The 26727-nt window shown below is 49.6% G+C and overlaps 1 long non-coding RNA gene across 1 annotated transcript in view; it reads left to right on the forward strand.

The window, feature by feature from the left end:
• The window catches only part of LOC146046122 (uncharacterized), a 33217-nt gene extending 12375 nt beyond the window's left edge, over window positions 1-20842 (forward strand). Inside the window, exons 2-3 of the long non-coding RNA XR_014465749.1 lie at window positions 14729-14864; window positions 19413-20842. This is a non-coding gene — a long non-coding RNA (uncharacterized LOC146046122). The remainder of the gene's footprint in view (window positions 1-14728; window positions 14865-19412) is intronic.
• The last annotated feature ends 5885 nt before the right edge of the window (window positions 20843-26727 follow it).

Consider the following 26727-nt stretch of genomic DNA (forward strand, 5'->3'; position numbering starts at 1 on the left):
ATGTGGTCCCCACATGTAATGTCTCAATGTAATGTATGTAATGCCCCCCCCCCTTATCCATGCTTGATGCTGCACTGTAAATCCCCCAAAAATTCCTAGTGTGCGCAAGCACACATGGCCAATAAAGTTGATTCTATTCTATTCTTGGGTCGCAAATGATAAGCAGCTTATCATGTGGGATCCTCAAGCAATGCAAATGCAGGAGGAGGTGCATACCACCCCTTGCCGGAATTTGTGATAAAATCAAACTGTGATGCAATGGCAGTTTAGAGGGACATTGTGACCGTCGGTTGCAGTGTCTCTATGGCTACAGCTTAAGCAAGTCTCCCCTTACTCAGTCTTGCAGTCGCAGGCTGGCTTGCAAGGTGAAGGAACTTCACCTTGCAGCATAAATGTATATTTATATAAAATATAAAATCAGTTCTGGCCTCCATCCGCCCCAAGTTGCCAGCCAATTCCTCGCCTTTGATTTTATATTTTATATAAATTCAGCTTGGGTCACATATGATAAGCTGCTCACAGCAGCTTATCACGTGGGATCCTCAAGCAATGCAAATGCAGGAGGAGGTGCATACCACCCCCTGCCGGCATTTGTGATCATATCAAACTGCGATGCAATGGCAGTTTACAAGGACACTGCGACCATCGGTCACGTTCACCCTCTACGACTACAGCCTAAGTAAGTCTCCTCTTACTCAGGCTTGCAGTCGCAGGCTGGCTTAATTTTTGGACTGCACTTGATGCGCGCGATGTATTGCACGTTATAGATAGAAAGTTAGAGCATGTGACATGTGTCCTGTGTGTTGAGGTACCAGGAGTACCTTACTGTGTGGAGAAGCCGATGGTCCATGGTCCCGGACTGCTACGGCCGTACCGTTCGCACAAGCTGATCTACGTTCTTCCTAGGTCAGTGTCCTGTACACTCTCACTTGGTGACAGCCGCATGCAGCTGGCAGTCATAGCCATTGCTGGGGAGCGATGATTTAGGCAGGCTGTCAATACGTTTAAAGTGCAGACATGCAGCAAATTGGTATCACAGATGTGCAGCAGGTTGGTGTCACAGATGAGGCGGGAATCCTTTGGAAACGCGTTTCGAGCGCTCAGGCCGGCTTTGTCAACCTGGCTAAAGTGCTCAGATTTTAAGAGGCTTTAGAGAGTTGATGTTCTGGTCTCTCGGTCTCCAGTACTTGATGGACAGACCAATCCTTGGGATGCGTTTCGCCGCACTCAGGGTTGCTTTTTACATGACGCCTCCCCACTTAAGCGCTGCAGACACCATTTTTTTTCCCAGCATAGAGAACAGGTCTGAATCTCAGTTTGGATTGCATATGATAAGCTGCTTGCAATAGTTTATCATGTGCAATCCTTAAGCAATGCAAATGCAGGAGGAGGTGCATACCACCCCTTGCCGGCATTTGTGATCAAATCAAACTGTGATGCAATAGCAGTTTAGAGGGACATTGTGACCGTCGGTTGCAGTGTCCCTCTATGGCTACAGCTTAAGCAAGTCTCCCCTTACTCAGTCTTGCAGTCGCAGGCTGGCTTGCAAGGCGAAGGAACTTCACCTTGCAGCGTAAATGTATATTTATATAAAATATAAAATCAGTTCTGGCCTCCATCCGCCCCAAGTTGCCAGCCAATTCCTCGCCTTTGATTTTATATTTTATATAAATTCAGCTTGGGTCACATATGATAAGCTGCTCACAGCAGCTTATCACGTGGGATCCTCAAGCAATGAGAGGTTTTGTTTTCTTTTTTTTTTTCTCATATTTTACTGATGTCGTATGCATACGTATTTTTTCAATACGAATTTGTATTTATCAGCCATTAAATACTAATTCGTATCAGCAGAAGCCTACATGGATCATTCAGATCCGTGCAGGTGTCAGTGTAAAAAATAAATATTTAAAAAAAAAAAACGGCGTCCCTCCCCCGAACAAGTAAACAAGTAAGGGTTCCCCGTATTTTTTTAAATTAGCACCAGGCCCAATGGCCGGTCCTGGTTCCCAAAATACAGAGGACAAAACGAATGGGGTCCCCCGTATTTCAAGAACCAGCCCCAGGCCCAACCAGCCAGCAGGGTAATGCCACAGCCAGGGGGGGCGAGGGGAGACTTTTTCTACAAGTCCCCCCCGGCGAAAGCATTCATCCCTCCAACCGGTCAGCCTGGTCAGGGGTCCTGGGGAAGTGGGGACCCCACCGATAAAGGGGTCCCCCCTTCCAGAACTTACCTGGCCAGGCAGTCCCAGTACCCCTGGCCTGTGAGGGGTGTGGTATGGGGTTCCGACAGTCGGGATCAGGACAGCCGGACTCAGACAGCATGGCGAGCGCATAAAAACCCCTTGCGGGGGTTATTCTATTCTCCCTCTATGGAGGTCGTGTACCCCCACAAGGAAAAATAGCGAGTGGCCGTTGGGCTGTCGTTGTTTTGACAGTCGGGATCCCGACGTCTGGTAAATGACTGTCGGGATCCCGACTGTCGGGAACGCGTCTGGCACCCCCAGTGGGTACCGGGCTGATTCAAGTGTAAAAATTTGAATAAACCATTGGGTTTTGCTGTGGAACTATAAGTTCCAGCAAGCCTGGAACGCATACTGGGACTTGGAGAACCACAAGTCCCAGCATGTGGCCCATTTAAGAGCTTGCTGGGCTCATAGTTCAAAAGCAGAACCAATAGTTAAATAAAAACACAAACACACATGAAAAATAAAACTTTATTACATTCAGAGCCCTTTCATCTGAATACTTACCTATCTTGACACGTAGGTAGGTCTCCTCCATCCATCTGGTGGTCCCTAAGAAATCCTGTTAGGTTACCTGGGGAAGGAAAGCATACTCACCAGGGTTCGCCGTTGTAGATGGCTCTGGCAAGGTTTGGAATAACTTTGTTCCATCTGTATAGACAGAAATGTCCTGCCTGTAGTATAATGTGGAAGCACCCAGCACAGGGGCGTAACTAGATCTCTCTGGGCCCCATAGCAAATTTTGAAAAGGGCCCCCCCACCCCTTTGTACAGGGTGACACATGGATGGGCAGTGTGGGGATAAAAGGTGTAAAAAAAAAGAAAAACATTCACCCTGGGTAGGAGGGTACACAATGTGATATATGTGATATGCAGGAGGGGGGATGTTTGGAAAGTACAGGGTGTCAAAATGCATACACAGAGGCAGGAGGTAAGACACACAGGGGTAGTGGCCGACAGGAGGGTCAAACACAGAGGAAGGTGGTACAGTACTACAGGGGGTCACAGTGGGGGTAGGGGCAAGAAGGTGTCACACAGGCATAGTGGGTTCATGGGGTCTTACAAAGAGGAAGGATGTGGAGAGTGGGGAAGGTGACACATACAGGGGATGTGTGGTACAGGAGGGTTAAAGACCAGGGATGAGGGTGGAAGAGGGTCAAGGTGTCATACAAGAGAATAGGGGGAAATACACCAGGGGTGATGGGGGGTGAAAAGGGTCACACACAGAGGAAGGGTGTAGGTGGCTCATAAGGTTTCATACACACACACGCACACTGGGTACAGAAAAGAAGGTACAGTGCTCCAAGGGCACTTACCAAGCAGGGGGTGAGCTCCAGGCACAGGGTCAAGTGGAGACCGGCGGCAGGGGAATTCATGCTGGACACAGCAGCAGTGTCATCCCTGTGCGGATGCTGGAGGCAGGCCCAGCACTGTGTTCCCATCATGATGCAGCTACTGGAGAGGAGGTGGGTGCAGGGACTGCTAGGCGGGGGTCAGGGTCACGCAATATCTCCGGAGTCTGGGGGGTAGGCAGTGCGGCGGTGGGACGCACATCTCTAGCATCTAGGAAGAGGGTGGGGGACCCGGGAGGTCGCAGGGCGCATCACCGGCTATTGGTGGGGCGCGGGGCGGCGCAGGACACACGCACATTTCTGGCTCCTGAAATGGGGGTGGGGGAGATCAGTGCAGGCCAGGGTACATCTCCGGCTGGCTATTGAGGGGCGAGGCAGGACCCAAAATGATCTCCGGCGTCTGAGGGGGGGCAGAGGGTGTCGCTGCAGTGGGTGCCACTGCCTTTTATTTACATGGGGTCAGAGGGGTGACTGGGCATTAGGGTGTGCTACACATGGGGACAGAGGGGTGACTGGGCATTAGGGTGTGCTATACATGGGGACAGAGCGATGACTGGGCATTAGGGTGTGCTATACATGGGGACAGAGGGGTGACTGGGCATTAGGGTGTGCTATACATGGGGACAGAGGGGTGACTGGGCATTAGGGTGTGCTATACATGGGGACAGAGGGGTGACTGGGCATTAGGGTGTGCTATCATGGGGACAGAGGGGTGACTGGGCATTAGGGTGTGCTATACATGGGGACAGAGGGGTGACTGGGCATTAGGGTGTGCTATACATGGGGACAGAGGGGTGACTAAGCATTAGGGTGTGCTATACATGGGGACAGAGGGGTGACTGGGCATTAGGGTGTGCTATACATGGGGACAGAGCGGTGACTGGGCATTAGGGTGTGCTATACATGGGGACAGAGGGGTGACTGGGCATTATGGTGTGCTATACATGTTGACAGAGGGGTGACTGGGCATTAGGGTGTGCTATACATGGGGACAGAGGGGTGACTGAGCATTAGGGTGTGCTATACATGGGTACAGGGGGGTGACTGGGCATTAGGGTGTGCTATACATGGGTACAGAGGGGTGACTGAGCATTAGGGTGTGCTATACATGGGTACAGAGGGGTGACTGGGCATTAGGGTGTGCTATACATGGGGACAGAGGGGTGACTGGGCATTAGGGTGTGCTATACATAGGGACAGAGGGGTGACTGGGCATTAGGATGTGCTATACATAGGGACAGAGGGGTGACTGGGCATTAGGGTGTGCTATACATGGGGACAGAGGGGTTACTGGGCATTAGGGTGTGCTATACATGGGGACAGAGCGGTGACTGGGCTTTAGTGTGTGCTATACATGGGGACAGAGGGGTGACTGGGCATTAGGGTGTGCTATACATGGGGAGAGAGGGATGACTGGGCATTAGGGTGTGCTATACATGGGGACAGAGCGGTGACTGGGTATTAGGGTGTGCTATACATGGGGACAGAGGGGTGACTGGGCATTAGGGTGTGCTATACATGGGGATAGAGTGGTGACTGGGCATTAGGGTGTGCTATACATGGGGACAGAGGGGTTACTGGGCATTAGGGTGTGCTATACATGGGGACAGAGCGGTGACTGGGCTTTAGTGTGTGCTATACATGGGGACAGAGGGGTGACTGGGCATTAGGGTGTGCTATACATGGGGACAGAGGGATGACTGGGCATTAGGGTGTGCTATACATGGGGACAGAGCGGTGACTGGGCATTAGGGTGTGCTATACATGGGGACAGAGGGGTGACTGGGCATTAGGGTGTGCTATACATGGGGACAGAGGGGTGACTGGGCATTAGGGTGTGCTATACATGGGGACAGAGGGGTGACTGGGCGTTAGGGTGTGCTATACATGGGGACAGAGGGGTGACTGGGCGTTAGGGTGTGCTATACATGGGGACAGAGCGTTGACTGGGCATTAGGGTGTGCTTTACATGGGGACAGAGGGGTGACTGGGCATTAGGGTGTGCTATACATGGGGACAGAGGGGTGACTGGGCATTAGGGTGTGCTATACATGGGGACAGAGGGGTGACTGGGCATTAGGGGGTGCTATACATGGGGACAGAGGGGTGACTGGGCATTAGGGTGTGCTATACATGGGGACAGAGGGGTGACTGGGCATTAGGGTGTGCTATACATGGGGACAGAGGGGTGACTGGGCATTAGGGTGTGCTATACATGGGGACAGAGCGGTGACTGGGCATTAGGGTGTGCTATACATGGGGACAGAGCGGTGACTGGGCATTAGGGTGTGCTATACATGGGGACAGAGGGGTGACAGGGCATTAGGGTGTGCTATACATGTTGACAGAGGGGTGACTGGGCATTAGGGTGTGCTATACATGGGGACAGAGGGGTGACTGGGCATTAGGGTGTGCTATACATGGGGACAGGGGGGTGACTGGGCATTAGGGTGTGCTACACATGGGGACAGAGGGGTGACTGGGCATTAGGGTGTGCTATACATGGGGACAGAGGGGTGACTGGGCATTAGGGTGTGCTATACATGGGGACAGAGGGGTGACTGGGCATTAGGGTGTGCTATACATGGGGACAGAGCGGTGACTGGGCATTAGGGTGTGCTATACATGGGGACAGAGAGATGACTGGGCATTAGGGTGTGCTGTACATGGGGCAGAGCGGTGACTGGGCATTAGGGTGTGCTATATATGGGGACAGAGGGGTGACTGGGCATTAGGGTGTGCTATACATGGGAACAGAGGGGTGACTGGGCATTAGGGTGTGCTATACATAGGGACAGAGGGGTGACTGGGCATTAGGGTGTGCTGTACATGGGGACAGAGGGGTGAATGGGCATTAGGGTGTGCTGTACATGGGGACAGAGGGGTGACTGGGCATTAGGGTGTGCTATACATGGGGACAGAGGGGTGACTGGGCATTAGGATGTGCTGTACAAGGTGACAGAGGTGTGACTGGGCATTAGGGTGTGCTATACATGGGTACAGAGGGGTGACTGGGCCTTAGGGTGTGCTATACATGGGGACAGAGGGGTGACTGGGCATTAGGGTGTGCTATACATGGGGACAGAGGGGTGACTGGGCATTAGGGTGTGCTATACATGGGGACAGAGGGGTGACTGGGCATTAGGGTGTGCTATACATGGGGACAGAGGGGTGACTGGGCATTAAGGTGTGCTATACGTTGGGACAGAGCGGTGACTGGGCATTAGGGTGTGCTATACATGGGGACAGAGCGGTGACTGGGCATTAGGGTGTGCTATACATGGGGACAGAGGGGTGACTGGGCATTAGGGTGTGCTATACATGGGGACAGAGGGGTGACTGGGCATTAGGGTGTGCTATACATGGGACAGAGGGATGACTGGGTATTAGGGTGTGCTGTACATGGGGACAGAGGGGTGACTGGGCATTAAGTTGTGCTATACATGGGGACAGAGGGGTGACTGGGCATTAGGGTGTGCTATACATGGGGACAGAGGGGTGACTGGGCATTAGGGTGTGCTATACATGGGGACTCAGGGGTGACTGGGCATTAGGGTGTGCTATACATGGGGACAGAAGGGTGACTGGGCATTAGGGTGTGCTATACATGGGGACAGAGGGTTGACTGGGCATTAGGGTGTGCTATACATAGGGACAGAGGGGTTGACTGGGCATTAGGGTGTGCTAAACATGGGGACAAAGGGGTGTAAGGGGGTAGTTAGAGAGAGAGGTGAGGGCAGAGACGCTGAGGGGGGAGTTAGAGAGAGGGTGAGGGCAGAGATGCTGAGGAGGGACTTAAATAGAGTGTGAGGGCAGAGAAGCTGACGAGGGAGTTAGAGAGAGGGTGAGGGGGGAGTAAGAGAGAGGGTGAGGGCAGAGACATTGAGGGGGGAGTTAGAGAGAGGGTAAAGGCAGAGATGCTAAGGGGGGAGTTAGAGAGCGGGTAAGGGCAGAGAGGCTGAGGGGGGAGTTAGAGAGAGAGGGTGAGGGCAGAGACGCTGAGGGGGGAGTTGGATAGAGTGTGAGGGCAGAGACGCTGAGGGGGGAGTTAGAGAGAATGAGAGGACAGAGATGCTGAGGGGGGAGTTAGAGAAAGGGTGAGGGAAAAGACGCTGAGGGGGAGTTAGATAGAGGGTGAGGGCAGAGACGCTGAGAGGGACTTAGAGATAGCGTGAGGGCAGAGACGTTGTGGGATTAGTTACAGAGAGGGTGAGGGTAGAGACGCTGAGGTGGTAGTTACATAGACTGGGAGGGCAGAGACGCTGAGGGGGGGGTTAGAGAAAGGGTGAGGGCAGAGACGCAGAGGGGGAGTTAGAGAGAGGGAGAGGACAGAGACACTGAGGGTGGAATTAGAGAGAGGGTGAGGGCAGAGACGCTGAGTAGGGAGTTACATAGACTGTGAGGGCAGAGACGCTGAGGTAGGAGTTAGAGAGAGGGAGAGGACAGAGAGACGCTGAGGGGGGCTTTAGAGAGAGGGTGAGGGCAGAGATGCTGAGGGCGTAGTTAGAGAGAGGGTGAGGGCAGAGACGCTGATGAGGGAGTTAGATAGAGTGTGAGGGCAGAGACCCTGAGGGGGGGGGGAATTAGAGAGAGGGTGAGGGCAGAGACACAAGGGGGGGGGGGAGTTAGAGAGAGGGAGAGGACAGAGACACTGAGGTGGGAGTTAGAGAGAGGGTGAGGGCAAAGACACTGAGGGGGAGTTAGAGAGAGCTGAGAGTTAGAGAGTGGGTGAGGGCAGAGATGCTGAGGGGGGAGTTATAGAGAGGGTGAGGGCAGAGACGCTGAGGGGGGAGTTAGAGAGTTACTGAGGGCAGAGAGGCTGAGAGGGGAGTTAGAGAGAGAGAGGGTGAGGGCAGAGATGCTGAGGGGGGAGTTAGAGAGAGGGTGAGGGCAGAGACGCTGAGGGGGGAGTGAGAGTGGGTGAGGGCAGAGAGGGTGAGGACAGAGACACTGAGGGGGGAGTTAGAGAGAGCAGCAGTGTGGGCATAGATGATGGGGGGGTGGTGTGAGCATCGGTAAGGCGGGAGAGAGAGGGGGTGCACTGATAGGCTATTAGGGGGTGGTATGTGTATAACGCTGGGAGGGCGTAACTAACTCTCTGCGCTGATAGACTATTAGGCTGGGGGGGGGGTGTGTGTATAACGCTGGGAGTTGGTAACTAAATCCGCCCAGCCTTATACACACACATGATTGACACATCTGGCTAAAAATATAAGAGATTATCAGGCTTCATTCCTCCTGTTTAACCAGAGATGCTGAGGGGCGAGTTAGAGAGAGGGTGAGGGCAGAGACGCAGAGGGGGAGTTAGAGAGAGGGTGAGGGCAGAGACGCAGAGGGGGAGTTAGAGAGAGGGAGAGGACAGAGACGCTGAGGGGGGAGTTAGAGAGAGGGTGAGGGCAGAGACGCTGAGGGGGGAGTTAGAGAGAGGGTGAGGGCAGAGACGCTGAGGAGGGACTTAGATAGAGTGTGAGGGCAGAGATGCTGAGGGAGGAGTTAGAGAGAGGGTGAGGGCAGAAACGCAGAGGGGGCAGTTAGAGAGAGGGTGAGGGCAAAGACGCTGAGGGGGAGTTAGAGAGAGTGTGAGGGCAGATACACTGAGAGGGACTTAGAGAGAGGGTGAGGGCAGAGACTTTGTGGGATAAGTTACTGAGAGGGTGATGGTAGAGACGCTGAGGAGGGAGTTACATAGACTGTGAGGGCAGAGACGCTGAGGGTGGAGTTAGAGAAAGGGTGAGAGCAGAGACGTTGTGGAATTAGTTAGAGAGAGGGTGAGGGCAGAGACGCTAAGGGGGTAGTTAGAGAGAGAGTGAGGGTAGAGACGCAGAGGGTGGAGTTAGTGAGAGGGAGAGGACAGAGACGCTGAGGGGGGAGTTAGAGAGAGAGTGAGGGCAGAGACGCTACGGGGGGAGTTAGAGAGAGGGTGAGGGCAGAGACGCAGAGGGGGAAGTTAGAGAGAGGGAGAGGACAGAGACGCTGATGGGGAGTTAGAGAGAGGGTGAGGGCAGAGACGCTGAGGGGGGAGTTAGAGAGTTAGTGAGGGCTGAGAGGGGAGTTAGAGAGAGAGGGAGAGGACCGAGATGCTGAGGGGGAAGTTAGAGAGAGGGTGAGGAGAGAGACGCTGAGGAGGGAGTTACATAGACTGTGAGGGCAGAGACGCTGAGGGGGGAGTTAGAGAGAGGGTGAGGGCAGAGACGCAGAGGGGGAGTTAGAGAGAGGAAGAGGACAGAGAGATGCTGAGGGGGGAGTTAGAGAGTGGGTGAGGGCAGAGAGGCTGAGGGAGGAGTGATGGTACTTGTGTAGTTTCAAGGCGCCATTTACGGCGCCATTAGCAACGCTATTTTAAATCAACTCCATGCCAACGTGGATAGTGGAGGTATGAACCATCCATGTTGGTATGGAGTTAAGTTACTTTTTTTTTAACATAGTTTGAAACTACACTACTAACGGAGTTAGAGAGAGAGGGTGAGGGCAGAGACGCTGAGAGGGGGGAGTTGGATAGAGTGTGAGGGCAAAAACGTTGTGGGATTATCTAGAGAGAGGGTGAGGGCAGAGACGCTGAGGGAGTATTTAGAGAGAGGGCAGAGTCGCTGAGGGGGGAGTTAGAGAGATGTTGAGGGCAGAGACGCTGAGGGGGGAGTTAGAGAGAGGGTGAGGGCAGAGCCGCTGAGGGTGGAGTTAGAGAGAGGATGAGGGCAGAGCCACTGAGGGTGGAGTTAGAGAGAGGGAGAGGACAGAGACGCTGAGGGGGGAGTTAGAGAGAGGGTGAGGGCAAAGACGCTGAGGGGTAGTTAGAGAGATGGTGAGGGTAGAGACGCTGAGGAGGGAGTTACATAGACTGTGAGGGCAGAGACACTGAGGGGGGAGTTAGAGAGAGGGTGAGGGCAGAGACGCTGAGGAGGGAGTTACATAGACTGTGAGGGCAGAGACGCTGAGGGGGGAGTTAGAGAGAGGGAGAGGACAGAGAGACGCTGAGGGGAGAGTTAGAGAGAGGGTGAGGGCAGAGACGCTGAGGGGGGAGTTAGAGAGAGGGAGAGGACAGAGACGCTGAAGGGGGAGTTAGAGAGGGTGAGGGCAAAGACGCTGAGGGGGAGTTAGAGAGTGGGTGAGAGCAGAGAGGGTGAGGAAAGAGATGCTGAGGGGGGAGTTAGAGAGAGCAGCAGTGTGGGCATGGATGATGGGGGGTGGTGCACTGGTGGGGTGCACTGATAGGCTATTAGCCCGGGGGTGGTATGTGTATAACGCTGGGAGGGCGTAACTAACTCTCTGAGCTAATAGGCTATTAGGCTGGGGTGTGGTGTGTGTATAACGCTGGGAGTTGGTAACTAACTCCGCCCAGCGTTATACACACACACATGATTGACACATCTGGCTAAATATATAAGAGATTATCAGGCTTCTTTCCTCCTGTTTAGCCATCCAGCCAGTGGTCTCCTTCCATCGGTAACCAGTAATCCTGTTTAACCATCCAGGTAGTGGTATCCAGTCATCCTGTCTAACCAGCCTGCCAGTAGTATCTTCCTGCCATAGGTATCCATTTCTCCTGTTTAACTATCCTGCGAGTGGTATCCACCATTCCTCCTGCTCAACCATCCGGACATTTTTATTCTTGCATAGGTATCCAGTCCTCCTGTTTAACCATCCGGCCAGTGGTATCCTGCTGCCTTAGGTATCCAGTCCTCCTGTTTAACCATACGGCCAGTGGTATCCTCCTGCCTTATGTATCCAGTCCTCCTGATTAACCTTCTGGCCATTGGTATCCTCCTGCCATAGGTATCCAGTCTTCCTGTTTAACCATCCAGCCAGTGTTATCCTGCATTACTAGTTTTATCTTCCTGCCAGAGATATTCAGTGTTCCTGTTTTAACATCCAGCCTAATAATCCTGCATTCAAGGTGGATCTGTCATATCACACAATACTGATCTGAACCACTCTACCTGTGTCCTACGCCTTCACACCTGCCTGTAGGAATCTACGTTACTGTGCATATACTTTCCTGGGTCACTATGCAAGTCCTTTTGTTCAAGAGTTTACCCATATGTTCACCTAATGTACCGGTGGGCGTATAGAGCTCTAAAGGAAAACTGGAGACTGTTATTGGTTATATTCTAGCTCGAGAGCATCGTAACAGTCTACACGTAACTCAGCCTGACTGAAATACTCAGCCTAGCTCACACCCATATCCTAACTTCCCCGGCACCTTACGTCTGGATTAAAAGTCTCGGTACTTGTGTAGTTTCACGGCGCCAACATGGCGCCGTGCTACTTCCGGTTTCTATGCTCGGCAAACTATCTAAAATAAACTAACTTAACTCCATGCCAACATGGATAGTTCATACCCCCACTATCCATGTTGGCATGGAGTTGATTTAAGATAGGGTGGCAAGCCACCGAGCCCGCAGCGTGGGCGAGCGAAGCGAGCCCCGCAAGGGGACTCAGACGCACGGCGCCATGCTGGCGCCGTGAAACTACACAAGCACCAAAGTCTCTCCCACGATTGCAATGTACTTGCAATCGTATCTTAGAAATGCCATTGCATTTTCATGGGAGCCCCCTGGTTGCTAAGACAGGTACAGGAGGCCATGTTTTGGTTCGCAGCAGCTGTGTGTGAATTTATGCAGCCGCCATAAAATTGGTCCATAGACCTGTGTTGCCTGGACCTCGCCCCCACAAAAGCTGCCTCTATGCCCAGGCCGACAACCAAAATGCGATCGCATCATTCTGGGGTGCTGCTGCAGTTTGACACTACCCGTAACTCAGCCTAGCTCGCACCCATATCCTAACTTCCCTGGCACCTGATGTGTCCGGATTACAGGGGTGCCGGACCAGTAGGTGTCGGTAAATAAGTGGTTTACCGTATATGTAAATGTATATAAAATATAACATCAGTTCTGGCCTCCAACCTCCACAGACTAGCCAGCCAGCCAATCATTCGCTATTGATATTATATTTTATATACATTTTTAGAAAATGCCTGATTCAGTTTGGATTGCACATGATAAGCTGCTCACAGCAGCTTATCATGTGGGATCCTCAAGCAATGCAAATGCAGGAGGAGGTGCATTCCACCCCCTGCCTCCATTTGTGATCGCTGGCTTCTCTACACCGCAAGCACCTCTGCAATCAGCAGAGGTGTTTGTTGTTCTGCCATGTGATCACATGTGCAGAAACCAAACATTGCGCATAATATGGGTTGGATCATACTTACCCAATCAGGATGAGAGTTGATGTTCCGGTCTCTCGGTCTCCAGTACTTGATGGGCGTTGGAGAACATACCGTAGGTGTTAGTTGAGGGGCGATGTTCTGCCACCTTGTGTAATTCGGGCTGACGGAGAAGCCAGGTGTTCTTCTGGAAGCTGGACGTTGTTATGTGGCTACTGATGGAGGTATCGGCTGCTCCTGTGTGAGATGATGTTATACCTCCTGCACCTGGGGAAGTGATGTTACCTTCACTGTGGTGGCTGCAGGGAGAAGCTGGGAGTGAATGGGTCCTGCAGGTGTTCTAACTTCTCCCAATCGATTCCCGTGAAGAATGGATGTTCTCTGATGTTGCCGTTCTCTCCCAGACGCATCTCAGGGTCATCACACAGGAGCTGGAAAGAGGAACGTGAGGGCAACTAAGTTTCTGTTCAGCTGCAGTCTGATTCCTTACAGCACATATTTGGGAGACATATTTCTCAAATGATTTTTAGCCTCAAAGAAAATAATCATTATTTTCCCCTAATCAGAGGATGTGTGTCTATGTCAGGGCTCGAAAAATGCCGGGGGCCAGGTCGCCATGGCGACCAGATTCTGCTTCCTGGCAAGCAGATTTTTTTACAGGTAGGAAGCAGAATCTAGTCGTGGGCAGACTAACAGCAGCGCTGCCTGACCCCGGCAGTGTAGCATTCCTGCTAGGTTGATTTGCGGGGCGCCGTTTTTATTGGTGCTGACAGGCTGAGCGGCAGAGGGGCGTGATGCGGCTGTCCGAGCTGTGCTGACAGCCGCTCTCATTACAGGTCAGCGCGGCAGGGGGGCGGGACGCGGCAGGTAGTTCTGAGTGACACAGTGGCACGCTGCTAAACAGAGCAGCATGTAAACTCCCGCATCCACCCCCCAGCGCGGCGGGATGTGGCTAGTGCCACTACAAGGTGAGCCTCAGCCAACCTATGCTCAGGCCAGATATACTGTACATATGTGTATGTGTGAGAGGGGGCACTTCCAATTTTTTTTCCAGCATAGTGGGTTGGGGGGATTATAGCGATTGAGGGGATGGATTGGACCCTAAGTTTTCTGAGTTTTCTGTTACCAGCCCTGCTTCCAGGTACAAACCCTGTCATCACCCCCGCCCCCCCCCCCCACCCTGCTGTAAGTTATTGGCAGGGAAATGCCTGCACATTAATGGGTAGAAGGAGTGGGAAGTAAATGCCTGCCCTAGGATGGGGGGGGGGGGTTATGGGCAGTGATTGCAAAATGCTCGCTATAAAGCAGTGAGGGACCCCATTTTTAAAATTAAGCGGGTCCTGCAGGACGCACTGCAACAGCCAATAAAAATCCCCATATAGCTGCAAATATCGTTGTGCGCTCCCGTGCATCGCACAGTACAAAAACACACATTGCACCGTGTATGGACACCCTTAATTTGTCTGGCTCCTACAATTTCATCCTGGCTCCTAGATTTAAAAAAAAATTGTCAAGCCCTGGTCTATGTAGTTTAGTATTCTTCCCCCCAACCTCTAGCTGGTTACTGCTTATCATGGTACCATTGGGGGTCATTCACTGGACTTGATTTGCTTACATTTGAATAGAAACAGGGAAAATGCCGGTGCAGTATAACGTGACCAGTAGTGCATGTCAGTGGTACAGTGACTCCTGCAGCAGGCATTGCTCTGGCTTGGAGTTTCCTTCACTTATTTGTGTGTGTCAGGGAGGTGGAGCCAGTAATGTAATCTGACGTATGTAACTACATATAGCTTCCCCATGTACAGCTACATGACCGCTCGTAGAACAACTACATGGCTGATACTAGAGAATGGGGGTTCTGTATAAATAACAGACGCTGACACATTGTTCATGGCCTCTTTGTTACCTAGTGCTGAATGCTAAGGTGGGTCTGACACTCACCTCTTCAATGATGTTTCTTGTATTCGGGCACAGATGACAGCCCGCCAAAGCCGAGATGTGGCACTCCTCGGGGGATTTTCCTGTTGTCATCTCGAATAGCACCACACCGAAGGAGTACCAATCCACTCCCGCATCATACGGCTCTCGCTTGATGATCTGTCAATAAAAGGTAACAGTTCACTAAATAACACTTTATAAACAGGAGAGCAGATCTGGGCACAATACGCCTGCCATCAGATGTTACACTGACAAAGACACATCTGGCACCCTGGTTGGGACACATGATATATTTCATACATACAGGCAGAGGCAATGATTTATATTTTTCTTTTATGCTGTGTGTTCCATTAGCCTTAATTACGTCACAAGATAATTGGTTTAGGTACTTGTGACTTATCTGGGCGCCCGATGTTGAAATTGTATGCCAGTACCCTAAGCATGCGATTTGATGCGATTTGACGCGATTTCCCTTGAAATTCCCTTGAAGAGAAAATCGCGTTGCATTGTATGCTACTGTATAAGCACTTAATTTCGCGAGCTGTAATTTTCGCGATAATGCCGATATCACTGATTTCGCGGGCTGAAAATTTCGCGAATAACTACTGTGCCTAATGTAAATAACTCTGTTGCATACAGTAAGGCATTTTACTGTAAGAAACTTCCTTTTGTACGAAAAATATTCCCCCCTTCTCCCCATCGCTCTAAAAACAACCCGCGGTGCTTACATTACTACTGTACTGTACTGTATCAACTTTGACCTTGGCTCAATGCGCGCATTCCACCCCAAACAAGTGAGAGAGAACGTGCCATCAGTGCCTTAAAAATGTGGAAATACCTGTACAAGATGACGGATAAGGGAGAGAAAATTCCTATAGGAGCTCCGCCACCGGTAGGACTACCGGATGCAAGAAACGCTAAGTCCTTAGTTGAAGCAAAAGAAATAATATCCTCTAATACGGAGGTTTCTACTGCTTTGAAAGAAAAACGTGGAGCAAAACGTGGGCAGTATGCAGTTTATGACGAAGTGCTGAGGTCCAAAATAGGCCGATATGCTACTATGAACGGAAATTCTGCAGCAGTGAAACACTTCACCTCTGAACTGGGAAGGCCGGTGAGTGAATCAACCGTTCGCAGCATAAAGAAACAGTACATTCAAGCATCGGAAGAAGGTAAAGCCGATGTAACAACTTTACCACACGGTAATCGTGGTCGCCCCTTAAAACTTGGTGATCTCGACGCAAGTGTTCAGACATATATACGTAAATTGCGGATTGCTGGTGGAATAGTGAACCGCACTATTGTTATAGCAGCTGCAAAAGGAATTGTGAAATCACATGATCCCTCTCTTCTAAACTCTTTTGATTTGAGCCCGAGTTGGGCCAGATGCCTGCTGATAAGAATGAACTTTGTCCGTAGAAAGGAAACCAAAGCTGCGCGAAAACTGCCCCCAGACTTCCCAGCTATTCGCGACGAATTTGTTAATCGTGTTCGTACAGTGATTGACAAAAATGTTGTTCCCCCTGAGATGTTCCTTAACTTCGATCAGACAAATGCAAAGTTTGTGCCTACATCTGAATACACATTGGAAGAACGTGGTTCAAAACAAGTGTCCATAATCGGCAAGGAAGATAAAAGAGAGATGACTGTTTTGCTAGCATGTTCCCTTTCTGGAAACCTACTTCCACCACAATTGTTGTATGCTGGAAAAACAACAAATTGTCATCCAAAGTTTACATTTCCCGTGGACTGGGATGTGTGGCACACCGATTCACACTGGAGCAATACTGACACAATGATTCGATACATCGAGAATATTCTTGTACCTTATTATGACAAGCAGAGAGAGCTTCTCGGGCTAGTTCCAGAACAACCTGGTGTAGCATTGTTTGACGTTTTTAAGGCACATCAAGATCCTCTTTTTCTGGCTGAACTAGAGAAGAGGAATATTATTCCACTTTTTGTGCCCGCTTCCTGCACAGGAGAGCTCCAGCCTTTGGACTTAACTGTAAACGGCGAGTTCAAGCGTTTGCTCAAGAATGAGTTTATTGAGTGGTATTCTAATGAGCTTAACTTTCTAGAGGAAAAGGAATGTGTGGACCTGCGAATATCACGACTAAAACCGATTCATGCTTCTTGGCTTGTGCGCACATTTAACGGTGTTGAAGCCAAACATGAGTTAATTTTGAATGGCTTCAAAAAAGCTGGTATAAATGTTGTCAGTGAATGAGCAGCATTCTACAATACTGTACAGTAGTACTGGTATTACAGTACAGTAGTTCTATTGTTTTTCTTCAAGTAATACTGTAGTTATATTCAAGAAATAGTTGTAAGTACTGTATTTAAGAAATGCTTGTTCTTATTTCTTACAGTATTTAAGTACAGTAACTCTAACCATTAAAATTTGGTTACTGTAAGTGAAAAGTGTCGGATTTTTTATTACCACATTTATTGAGGGAGGGGGAATATTTCGCGTGGCTTAAATTTTCGCGATCGCGGGAGGCTCGCGAAAATTAAAGCCTCGCGAAAATAAGTGCTTATACAGTATTGTATTGCATGCGATGCGAATTGATTTTAATATGATTGATAATATGATTGATTTTAATATGTACAGGCACCCAGATGCCTGTTTCATATGTGAATTGGCCCCCCAGACCCCATTTTTAATTGTATACCCACCCTGATGGCTAAATGACCCCCATTGTTAAAGGCACCCCACTATCAACGCCAACCCGAAGCGTGGCGAGCGCAGCGGTACGCGTCCTCCGACCTTTTCATACCCCCACTATCCACGTCGGCGTGGAGTTGATTTTATATAGTGTGGCGAGCGCAGCGAGCCACCGAGACCGAAGCGTGGCGAGCGGACGTGGATACCTTCACAGCTATACGCGTCCCCTCGCGGGCTTCACAGGTATCAGCGTCCCCTCGCGGGGCTCGCTGCGCTTGCCACGCTTCGGGCTCGGTGGCTCGCTACGCTCGCCACACTATATAACATCGACTCCACGCCTACGTGGATAGTGGGGGTATGAAAAGGTCGGAGGACGCGTACCGCCGCCCCTCGCGGGCACGCTACGCTCGCCACGCTTCGGGTTGGCGTTGATAGTGGGGTGGCGTTAACAATCAGGGTGGGTATACAATTAAAAATGGGGTCTGGGGGGCCATTTCACATATGAAACAGGCATCTGGGTGCCTTCACATATTAAAATTGCGGCAAATCGCATCAAATCACATCGCAGGCAATCTGATTGTATGCGATGCGATTTGACGCGATTTTTAGGTGTGATCATCTGGGGCGCCCAGATAAGTCACAAGTACCTTGGTTTATTACAATAATACTATGAGACCCAGTTATTATTTACTCAATACAAAATATTGTGTAAGTTAACCCCTTCAGTGGGTTTTTTTTGGGGGGAAGAGCGCTTCCTAACACCCCCCCACTGTATTACCCAGAGCCGAGCAGTGCCGCTGGGCATTCCATCAGCCGCTGCCCGGCCCTGAACCTGGCTGTGTGCGACATGACATTACAAGGTCACACCGCACACAGCCGGGGGAAGGAGGCAAGGCTGGGCAGCTGCTGAAGCCGAGCGCAGCACTGATCTCAGCGTGAACTGGAGCATAACCCGTAAAATTCTCGGGAGTGCCAATGAAGGAGTCAAAGGTATAAACCAAACCTGGAAAATCCCCATAGATACAAAAGTTCACTATGAACAACCCCTGCAAAATGATAAAAGGGATTGCCCTGGCTCTGCATTACCCAGCCAGCCACTCATAAACCACCAGTGTAGGAAAACACCTGTGATTGGCTGTCAGTGAAGGCAGATCATGATTAGATGCCATTTAGAACATAAAGCCGATACTGTTTGTAGCATGCACCTTTATACTGTACAGCCGACCTCTAATTTATTATAGCCTCACCTCTGGGGCAATGTAGCCACGTGTTCCAGCGTAGCCAGAGGTTTTGGGTGTGTTCTCCAACGCCAGCCCGAAGTCGGCGATTTTAATATGGCCGTCATGAAGCAGGATGTTCTCTGGTTTGATGTCTCTGTAATAGGAACAATTTCTTCATTAAGTACTTGTTTGCATGGACAGTATATGAAATACATAATACAGTAAGTGACTAAGGCTGCAGATATGTCCTCAGACACATATTAGGGCAAAGTCTCCTGGCGCATCTTAGTTGTGTTATGTTGTGACTAAGAGGCATTTGCTGGCAGATGCTGGATGCTGGCAGAGTTGCACGGGACCTGGGGTCTCACTGGCACTTACTCAGCATGGCGGATTGAGGCTGGCTATATGAGGATACATCTGGAAATGTAGAAAAGTGCATCTCCCAATTGATAAATGCCTGTTCCACATGGCCAGACCAGGGTGCAGTGTGTGCTATGAACAAGGTCCTAAAGCTGAGGGGGCACCAGGCTGCCCCTTATGCTCACCGAGCATGGATGACTGGAACGCCATATGTCTTCCCCAGAAATATGGAGTTTGTGTCTGTGCAGAATATAGCAAATATTATGGCATCAGTGCCAGTTCTTCTGCCCATGGGTCTTCTGTGCAGGCAGTAAAATATCTTAACATACCTCTTATTTCTCAGTACACATATTAGCACTGAATGCATCGCAGAGTAATGTTATGTTTATAAGGGTGGAACTACTATGATTTATTTCCCACAATAAGAACAAGTACTAATGCAGCCCTTGTATTTTATGTTTATTTAAACAAGGAAAGAAAGTTAGTTACCGATGGATGAAGCCCATCCTGTGGAAGTGCTGGAGACCGGACACGATCTCGGCAGCGAAGACTCTGTTAAAGAAGAAATGTATCAATATTGTAACATCCCAAATCAGCCGTAGTGTATGGGCAGGATAGAGAGATACAGTGTAGGATGGGGAATAGTGTAAAGGTGCCCATACACTAGTCCGAATTTGGCTACTTTTCACCTGATTCTGACAGATCGGGCTGCGAAATTGTGTAAAAGTGGCCAAATCGGGTGTGTTTGACATCTGATCCGATACGCGGTCCACTGTGCATCAGATCAAAGGTCGTACCTGCTGCATGTCCGACCTCCAACTCGGACCCACTGCGGGGAGCGGGGTCGCATGTGATACATCACATGGCAAAGGATCGTATGCGATACATCACATGCGATCCTACCCCCTGGGAAGGTTCCGGCCGAAGGGACTGGATGGCCATACTCTGCTGCAAGAAGAAGCGCATGGCCACCTTAAGAGCTATAGAAACGGCAAAAGAAAATACAGGTAGGATAAAGTCATAGTAGGAAAAGGCAAAGGGGTAGTTGTATGAGCAGTGATAAGGGAGGAGCAATGAGCCAGAGGAAAATTGGTCTATGGCAACCAATCCGCTACTCTGTATAATTTCATACTATGCAAATTACAGGCGTTAAGGTGCGTACACACGGTACGATTTATGTTCCGTATGATATTGTATACTATTTCCCAGGAAAGTCCCAGTGGTCAGAAGCATAAGATTTGTGCTTATAATAACGTACAGTGTGCATAAGATATCACATACGATATGACGTCACAGCTATACTACACTATACATCTTATGCTTTCTAGCCAGAATTGAGTTGCATGTTCACCCGAGCAGCTCCCTGACAGACGACCGGTGGGAGCGTGCATCGTACGTCAGATAGTGCGTACACACGGGAAGATATAGTGCACTATCTAGCACGCTATTCAAAACTAGCTAGCTAGATTGTGCACTATATCTTACCGTGTGTACGCACCTTTACTTCAGTGCTGATTGGTTGGCATGGGCCACTTCTCTTCTGGCTCACTTCCTTATCACTGCTTCATACCTATACCCCAAAGTGATGGGAGTCCAACAAGGAATAACATATATTGTACAGTGAATGTAAGGGCCCCCATACATTAGGACAAGTCGGACCCAATTCTCCTCCGAGCCACCCGTCAGCTCCCCGGGAGGCTCACATACAATTTAGGACTTGATGTGCCATTTTTTACATGTGATAAATCACATACGATTTATCACATGTAAAAAAAATAACAGGGAGCTGTAGGGTGGTGAGGAGCAGTGGGGGCAGGCGGCGGCTCTCAAATGAGTGGCTGGCTGGGGTGGAAACAGTGGGGCCGCAGCGTTAATCAAATCAGTGCTGGGGCGGGCGGCGGTGACCAGATCATCAGTGTCCACTGTCCAGCGCCGCAGCGGGCGGGCAGGCAGCAGCTATTACATCTTGAAAAGAATGTGTCAAATGACTCTCTGGCTTTTGATTGGCTGAGATAGAGCACTCTCAGCCAATCAGCTGCCGAGGAGTGCTCTATCTCAGCCAATCATTAGCCGGGCAGTCATTTGACATGTTATTTTAAAGTTGTAATTGCCGCTGCTGCCGGCCCGCTACGGCGCTGGACAGTGGACTGGACACTGATGATCAGGTCACCGCCGACTGCCCCAGCACTGATCTGATTACAACCACCGCCCGCCCACGGCAGTGACAAAAAGCTTATGATCACTGGCTGGACGTCTTCCTCACGGCACCCCCTGGCCACTCATTTAAGAGCCGCCACTGCCCGCCCGCTGCAGGAGGTCGGACGTAATCGTACATGCTGCACATCCGACCTCCTGATCCGGTCCGATGGGCACGGGAACGCGCATCGGATCAAATGTCAAACACATGCGATTTTGGGCCTATTTCACGCGATTTAGCAGCCCAAGTGCTCAAATCGCATGGAATCGGTCCAACATCGCATAGTGTATGGGGGCCTTAGGTATGTGTGTTTGCTCATTTCCTAGACTGTAAGCTCCTATAGGATTTTGTCTTGCACACAATCACACAGTTATACACCAGATTATGCATAGATCTTACGTTGCAGCTGTAGGCTCAAGACGCCCTCTTGATTGCAGCAGGTCGAATAAGTCTCCTCCGTTGGCGTAGTCCATGACGAATGCCAAGATGTTCTTGGTCTGGAAGGTCAGGAGGCCATGTACTAAGAAGGGGCTCCCAGATGTTGATTGTAGGGCCCTGGTCTCAATCCTTGTCTTCTCTTTTTCTCTCTCTGACAGTCCCTCGTTGTTCACGACCTTTATGGCGACATCCGTCTTGGTGGAGATCTCACGCGCCAGCAGGACCACTCCATAGCCGCCCTCTCCTAACTCACGGCTGATCTTGTACCTGTCCATGAAGAGAGGTTCCTCCTTGTCTGGTGGTGAGACGCTGCTTGGTCCTTGTGGAGTAAAGTAAGAGACATTATGAATTTATTGTTTAACAGCTAAAGACACAGTAATATGATGATAACTGAAGTGGGAATACTGGGACCACAACATAAAACAAACTGTAGGGTTTTACAAAGCTGAAGATACTTATAGCTAATCGGAAACATTTTTTAAATAATGGCACCTTGATCACTTTTGAGTTTAATAATTTTGTTGCGTAACTGAATAGTGCCTATTTGATATTGTAGGAATGGAGCATGTGCATTTATGTGTTGTAAGGAACTGGTAGTGATGCATTCTCATGCGAATTTAAGCAGGGAAATTATTGCTAGTGATCAAAAGGATTGCCTGGGGTTCTAGTGACCAAGCCAATTCCTCTGAGCTGATCCTGTAGTTACTGGCCATGCCGTTCTGGCACTAATCACATCGCCTGTAGTACATTTGTAATGGCATTGAGCTACAATAGATGCCAACCATTACATTCGCCTGATGGGCCCTTCATGTCCAAGTTTGACACGGGATATAATGCGTTTTGTTGTCCTATTAACAGCCTGAAAGGGTTTGCATCTGTATCTGTATTCCTATATGTGAAATTCATGTTAACATACATTACTTTAGATTAAATATCTAATATTGTACCAAGTCCATAATTAAATAAAGGGAAAAAACCGCCATGACACCATGGGGGGAGGGGGGGGGGATTTACTAAGATGTGTATTCTACTTCACATGTGATGTTGCTATGGGCAACCAATCAGATCCTGTCTTCTAGAGGATGCTAAATAAATAAGAAGTAGAGTGTGATTGGTTGCCTATAGCAACATCACATGTGAAGTAGCATACACATCTTAGTAAATTTCCCCCCATGAGTCATTACACCGGGTGACACCAGCCCTACATTCTTCAGTTATCACCATGGCTGTCTTCCCCAGGGGGGTTGGGCTGTCACGTATAAATGCAGGCACCGCCATCCTGGGTATTACCACCTTTAGTGCCAGTAAACCTAGAGCTATTCTGTAAACCCCCTGATGTTTGGGTGTGGGGTTAATGAAGTAATAATCATAGTAATGTTAGGATTAGGCTAGGTAAAGGTAGAAGAACATTCATACTGTGTTTTCATTGTGTAAATGACACTGCGAATGCCGGCATATGCCTGTCACCAAACTGAGCTATACTGTAGGTTACAGCACCTTTTTAGTTGTGCACCTTTCTCCATAAATATTACAGTAGTTTTACTAATCCTTTTTTTGAGACTGTCTTTATCTGAATAACTGTAGTAACCAATGAAGTGAATATAAATTACATATAAAACATTATTTATATTTTTTTTATATAAACAATATTCAACTTTGCCAATGTGAAAATGAACTACAGTGCAAGGACATCCAACTACATTTCCGCTTACCTGGTCTTGGCTCATCTTCATCCGGGTCTTTAGCCTCGCTTGCCGCTCTCTTTCTCTCTTCCAGCGATTCCTCCTCTCTGGATTTTCTTGATGAAGTGTTCTTCACTGTCTTCTGGTCTTTTTCCTGCATCTTGCTGCTGGACTCCTCAGGTGCTTCCTTTTCAGGCTTTCTTGATGTCTCCTTCCTGCACCTCTTCTTTCCGGCCATCTCCTCTGTGTTCTGGTCTGTCTTCTGTATCTTGCCGCTGGGTTCCTCCTCAGGTGCTTCCTTTTCAGGCCTTCTTGAGGTCTCCTTCCTTCTCCTCTTCTTCCCGACCATCTCCTCCATCTTCTGATCCGGCTCCTGCATCTTCCGACGGGTACACCTGATCCAAAATGTCAACTTACCTCTGCTGATCAGGCTCCTGCGTCTTCCGACGGGTACACCTGATCCAATCAGTCGACTTACCTCTCCTGATCTGGCTCCTGCGTCTTCCGACGGGTACACCTGATCCAATTGGTCGTTTACCTTTCCTGATCTGGCTCCTGCGTCTCCCGACGGGTACACCTGATCCAATAAGTTGACTTTCCTCTCCTGATCTGGCTCCTGCGTCTTCCGACGGGTACACCTGATCCAATTGGTCAATTTACCTTTCCTGATCTGGCTCCTGCGTCTTCCGACGGGTACACCTGATCCAATTGGTCAATTTACCTTTCCTGATCTGGCTCCTGCGTCTTCCGACGGGTACACCTGATCCAATTGGTCAATTTACCTTTCCTGATCTGGCTCCTGCGTCTTCCGACGGGTACACCTAATCCAATTGGTCAATTTACCTCTCCTGATCTGGCTCCTGCGTCTTCCGACGGGTACACCTGATCCAAGGAGTCGATTTACCTTTCCTGATCTGGCTCCTGCGTCTTCCGACGGGTACACCTGATCCACTGAGTCAATTTACCTCTCCTGATCTGGCTCCTGCGTCTTCCGACGGGTACACCTGATCCAATTGGTCAATTTACCTTTCCTGATCTGGCTCCTGCGTCTTCCGACGGGTACACCTGATCCAATTGGTCGTTTACCTTTCCTGATCTGGCTCCTGCGTCTAGTGACGGGTACACCTGATCCAATAAGTCGATTTACCTCTCCTGATCTGGCTCCTGCGTCTTCCGACGGGTACACCTGATCCACTGAGTCGATTTACCTCTCCTGATCTGGCTCCTGCGTCTTCCGACGGGTACACCTGATCCAATAAGTTTACTTACTTCTCCTGATCGGGCTCCTGCGTCTACTGACGGGTACACCTGATCCAATAAGTTTACTTACCTCTCCTGATTCGGCTCCTGCGTCTTACGACGGGTTCCCCTGATCCAGTAATTGGCTTTCTGTCTCCTGAAATCGCTTTTTCTCCCCTTCTCAATCCTCTGCTTGGGCTCCTGCTTCCTCCTCTGATGCTGTCTGCTGCAGAGATGCCAGTTGGAAAATAACTGCCACTCTCAGCTATGAAAGTGTATAGCTTGGGTCATGTGACCAGCTTGCTGCTCTCCCATATACACTCTATAGTATCCATGCTAATGGGTCTAATTTTATTTTTAGGATTTCTAAGTTGCTATAAGTTACCCTGTTAATGTTATTTGTGCCTAATTTCAGTGAAATCCTATGTACATGTTCCTAATTTATAATCGAACTGCAGGAAAGGAACATTAAATGTACATAAATGTATGGCTGTAACTATTTCACCAACATAATACAATAGAATACAGCCCTCCGGGGTAGTGACAATCAGGTGCCTATGTTATTTCACTTTTAAATACATCTACTAAAATATCTGTTTTATAGGGATGGCCATCGTTGCCATTGCCATCGATGGCAATTCTGCAACTGGCCATCGATAGTGCTAAACTATGGAATGGATGTCCATCGATATTTTTACATATCGATGGTCATCCATTGTGTTTGATTGATTGGGCTGTGGGCCAATCAAAAGACGGGGGACGGGGCTTCGCTGGTGTCGGGGGGCAGAGCTATGCTCTGTGTCCCAGCACTTTTTAAAAAAAGGCAAACATCGTTTTGCTGTTCCATCGATGGAGGGAAACCATCTGGTTCTCCCCCATCTATGGCTAAAGTATTCGACATTGGCCATGAACCACCGATGTTTGGAATAATCGATGGTCAATGGCCATCCCTACTGTTTTACTTTTGTCTGTATTGACATGTGAGAGGGGAGTTAGGGATGGGAGTGGGGGAATAACAGATCCCCTAGCACGACCCCTTCCATCAGGTACAAGAGGATCTGCTCTTGGGCTTCACCCTGTTTATGATTGTAGTCACCTGTGTTTAACTAGATAATTGATGAGAAAGCTGTTTCACTGCAGGTAACTGCACCTGGGAAGTCCGGGAGCAGAGCTTTCTGTACCTGATGGAAGGGTCCTATTGGACGGTCTGGGTACAAGTGTATAGAGATGCAGCAATTACTCAGAGGAGTAGGGTTTTAGTTAGCAAATGCTTATCATACAGTGAAAGTAGCATTATTAGTGGTGGCTGTGTGTGTGTGTGGGGGGGGGGGGGGGTGAGGGGTGTTGCTGTTATGGTGGCAACAGGAATGCTACAGTTTTAGCTAATTCAAAACGTTGTCCTAAAATAGCAAGTATATTGTTCATGGAGGCTGCCTGTCTAATTCTATCGCTACAATGATAGAAAGAACTATACTGGTTGCACTAGACCAGTGGTAGCCAACCCTAGCCCTCGAGAGCTACCAACAGTTCACATTTTCCAGACAACCTAGCTGCTGCACAGCTGCACTCATTAATCACTGACACATTTTAAAAGATACACAGGTGGAGCTAATTACTTCACTTGTGATTCTGTGAGGAGACCTGCAAAACATGCACTGTTGGTAGCTCTCGAGGACTAGGGTTGGCTACCCCAGCACTAGACACTCAGAGCCGGCCCTAGCCTAAATGACGCCCTAGGCAAGATTTTGTCTATTGCCCCCTAGCACCGCCACTAGTTCCGCCTCTGACCCAGCTCCCCTTTCCCAGCACCATCAACCCTCATCATAGCAGTCATCATTTTGGTGCTCCTACCCGCAATATTTTAAATAGAAACAGTGCACACAATCGGTGCGCAGCCCAAACAGGGGTGTGTTCTTGCTGGGAAGGGGCATGGCCACACAATAGTACCCCCAGTTCAAATTATGCCACACAGTAGTGCAACTTTATTCACATTATATCATGCGATGGTGTCTTTTATTCACGTTACATCACACAGTAGTACCACTTTACCTTATGTACATTACTCCTCACATTATTCACATTATACCCTAAGAAAAAAATCCTCAGAAAATATTGTATTTTAAGCACCTCCATTGTCACACTGCAACTCAGCACAAAGCAGTGTGTGCTGGGCAGAGGAGAAGAGCTGCAGCTGCTGCTGTCACTTAAGGGGAGGGACTCCGGGGCCCCCA

This window comes from Crinia signifera, chromosome 11, assembly GCF_055691185.1.
Source record: "Crinia signifera chromosome 11, ASM5569118v1, whole genome shotgun sequence".
NCBI classification, from domain to species: Eukaryota; Metazoa; Chordata; class Amphibia; order Anura; family Myobatrachidae; genus Crinia; species Crinia signifera.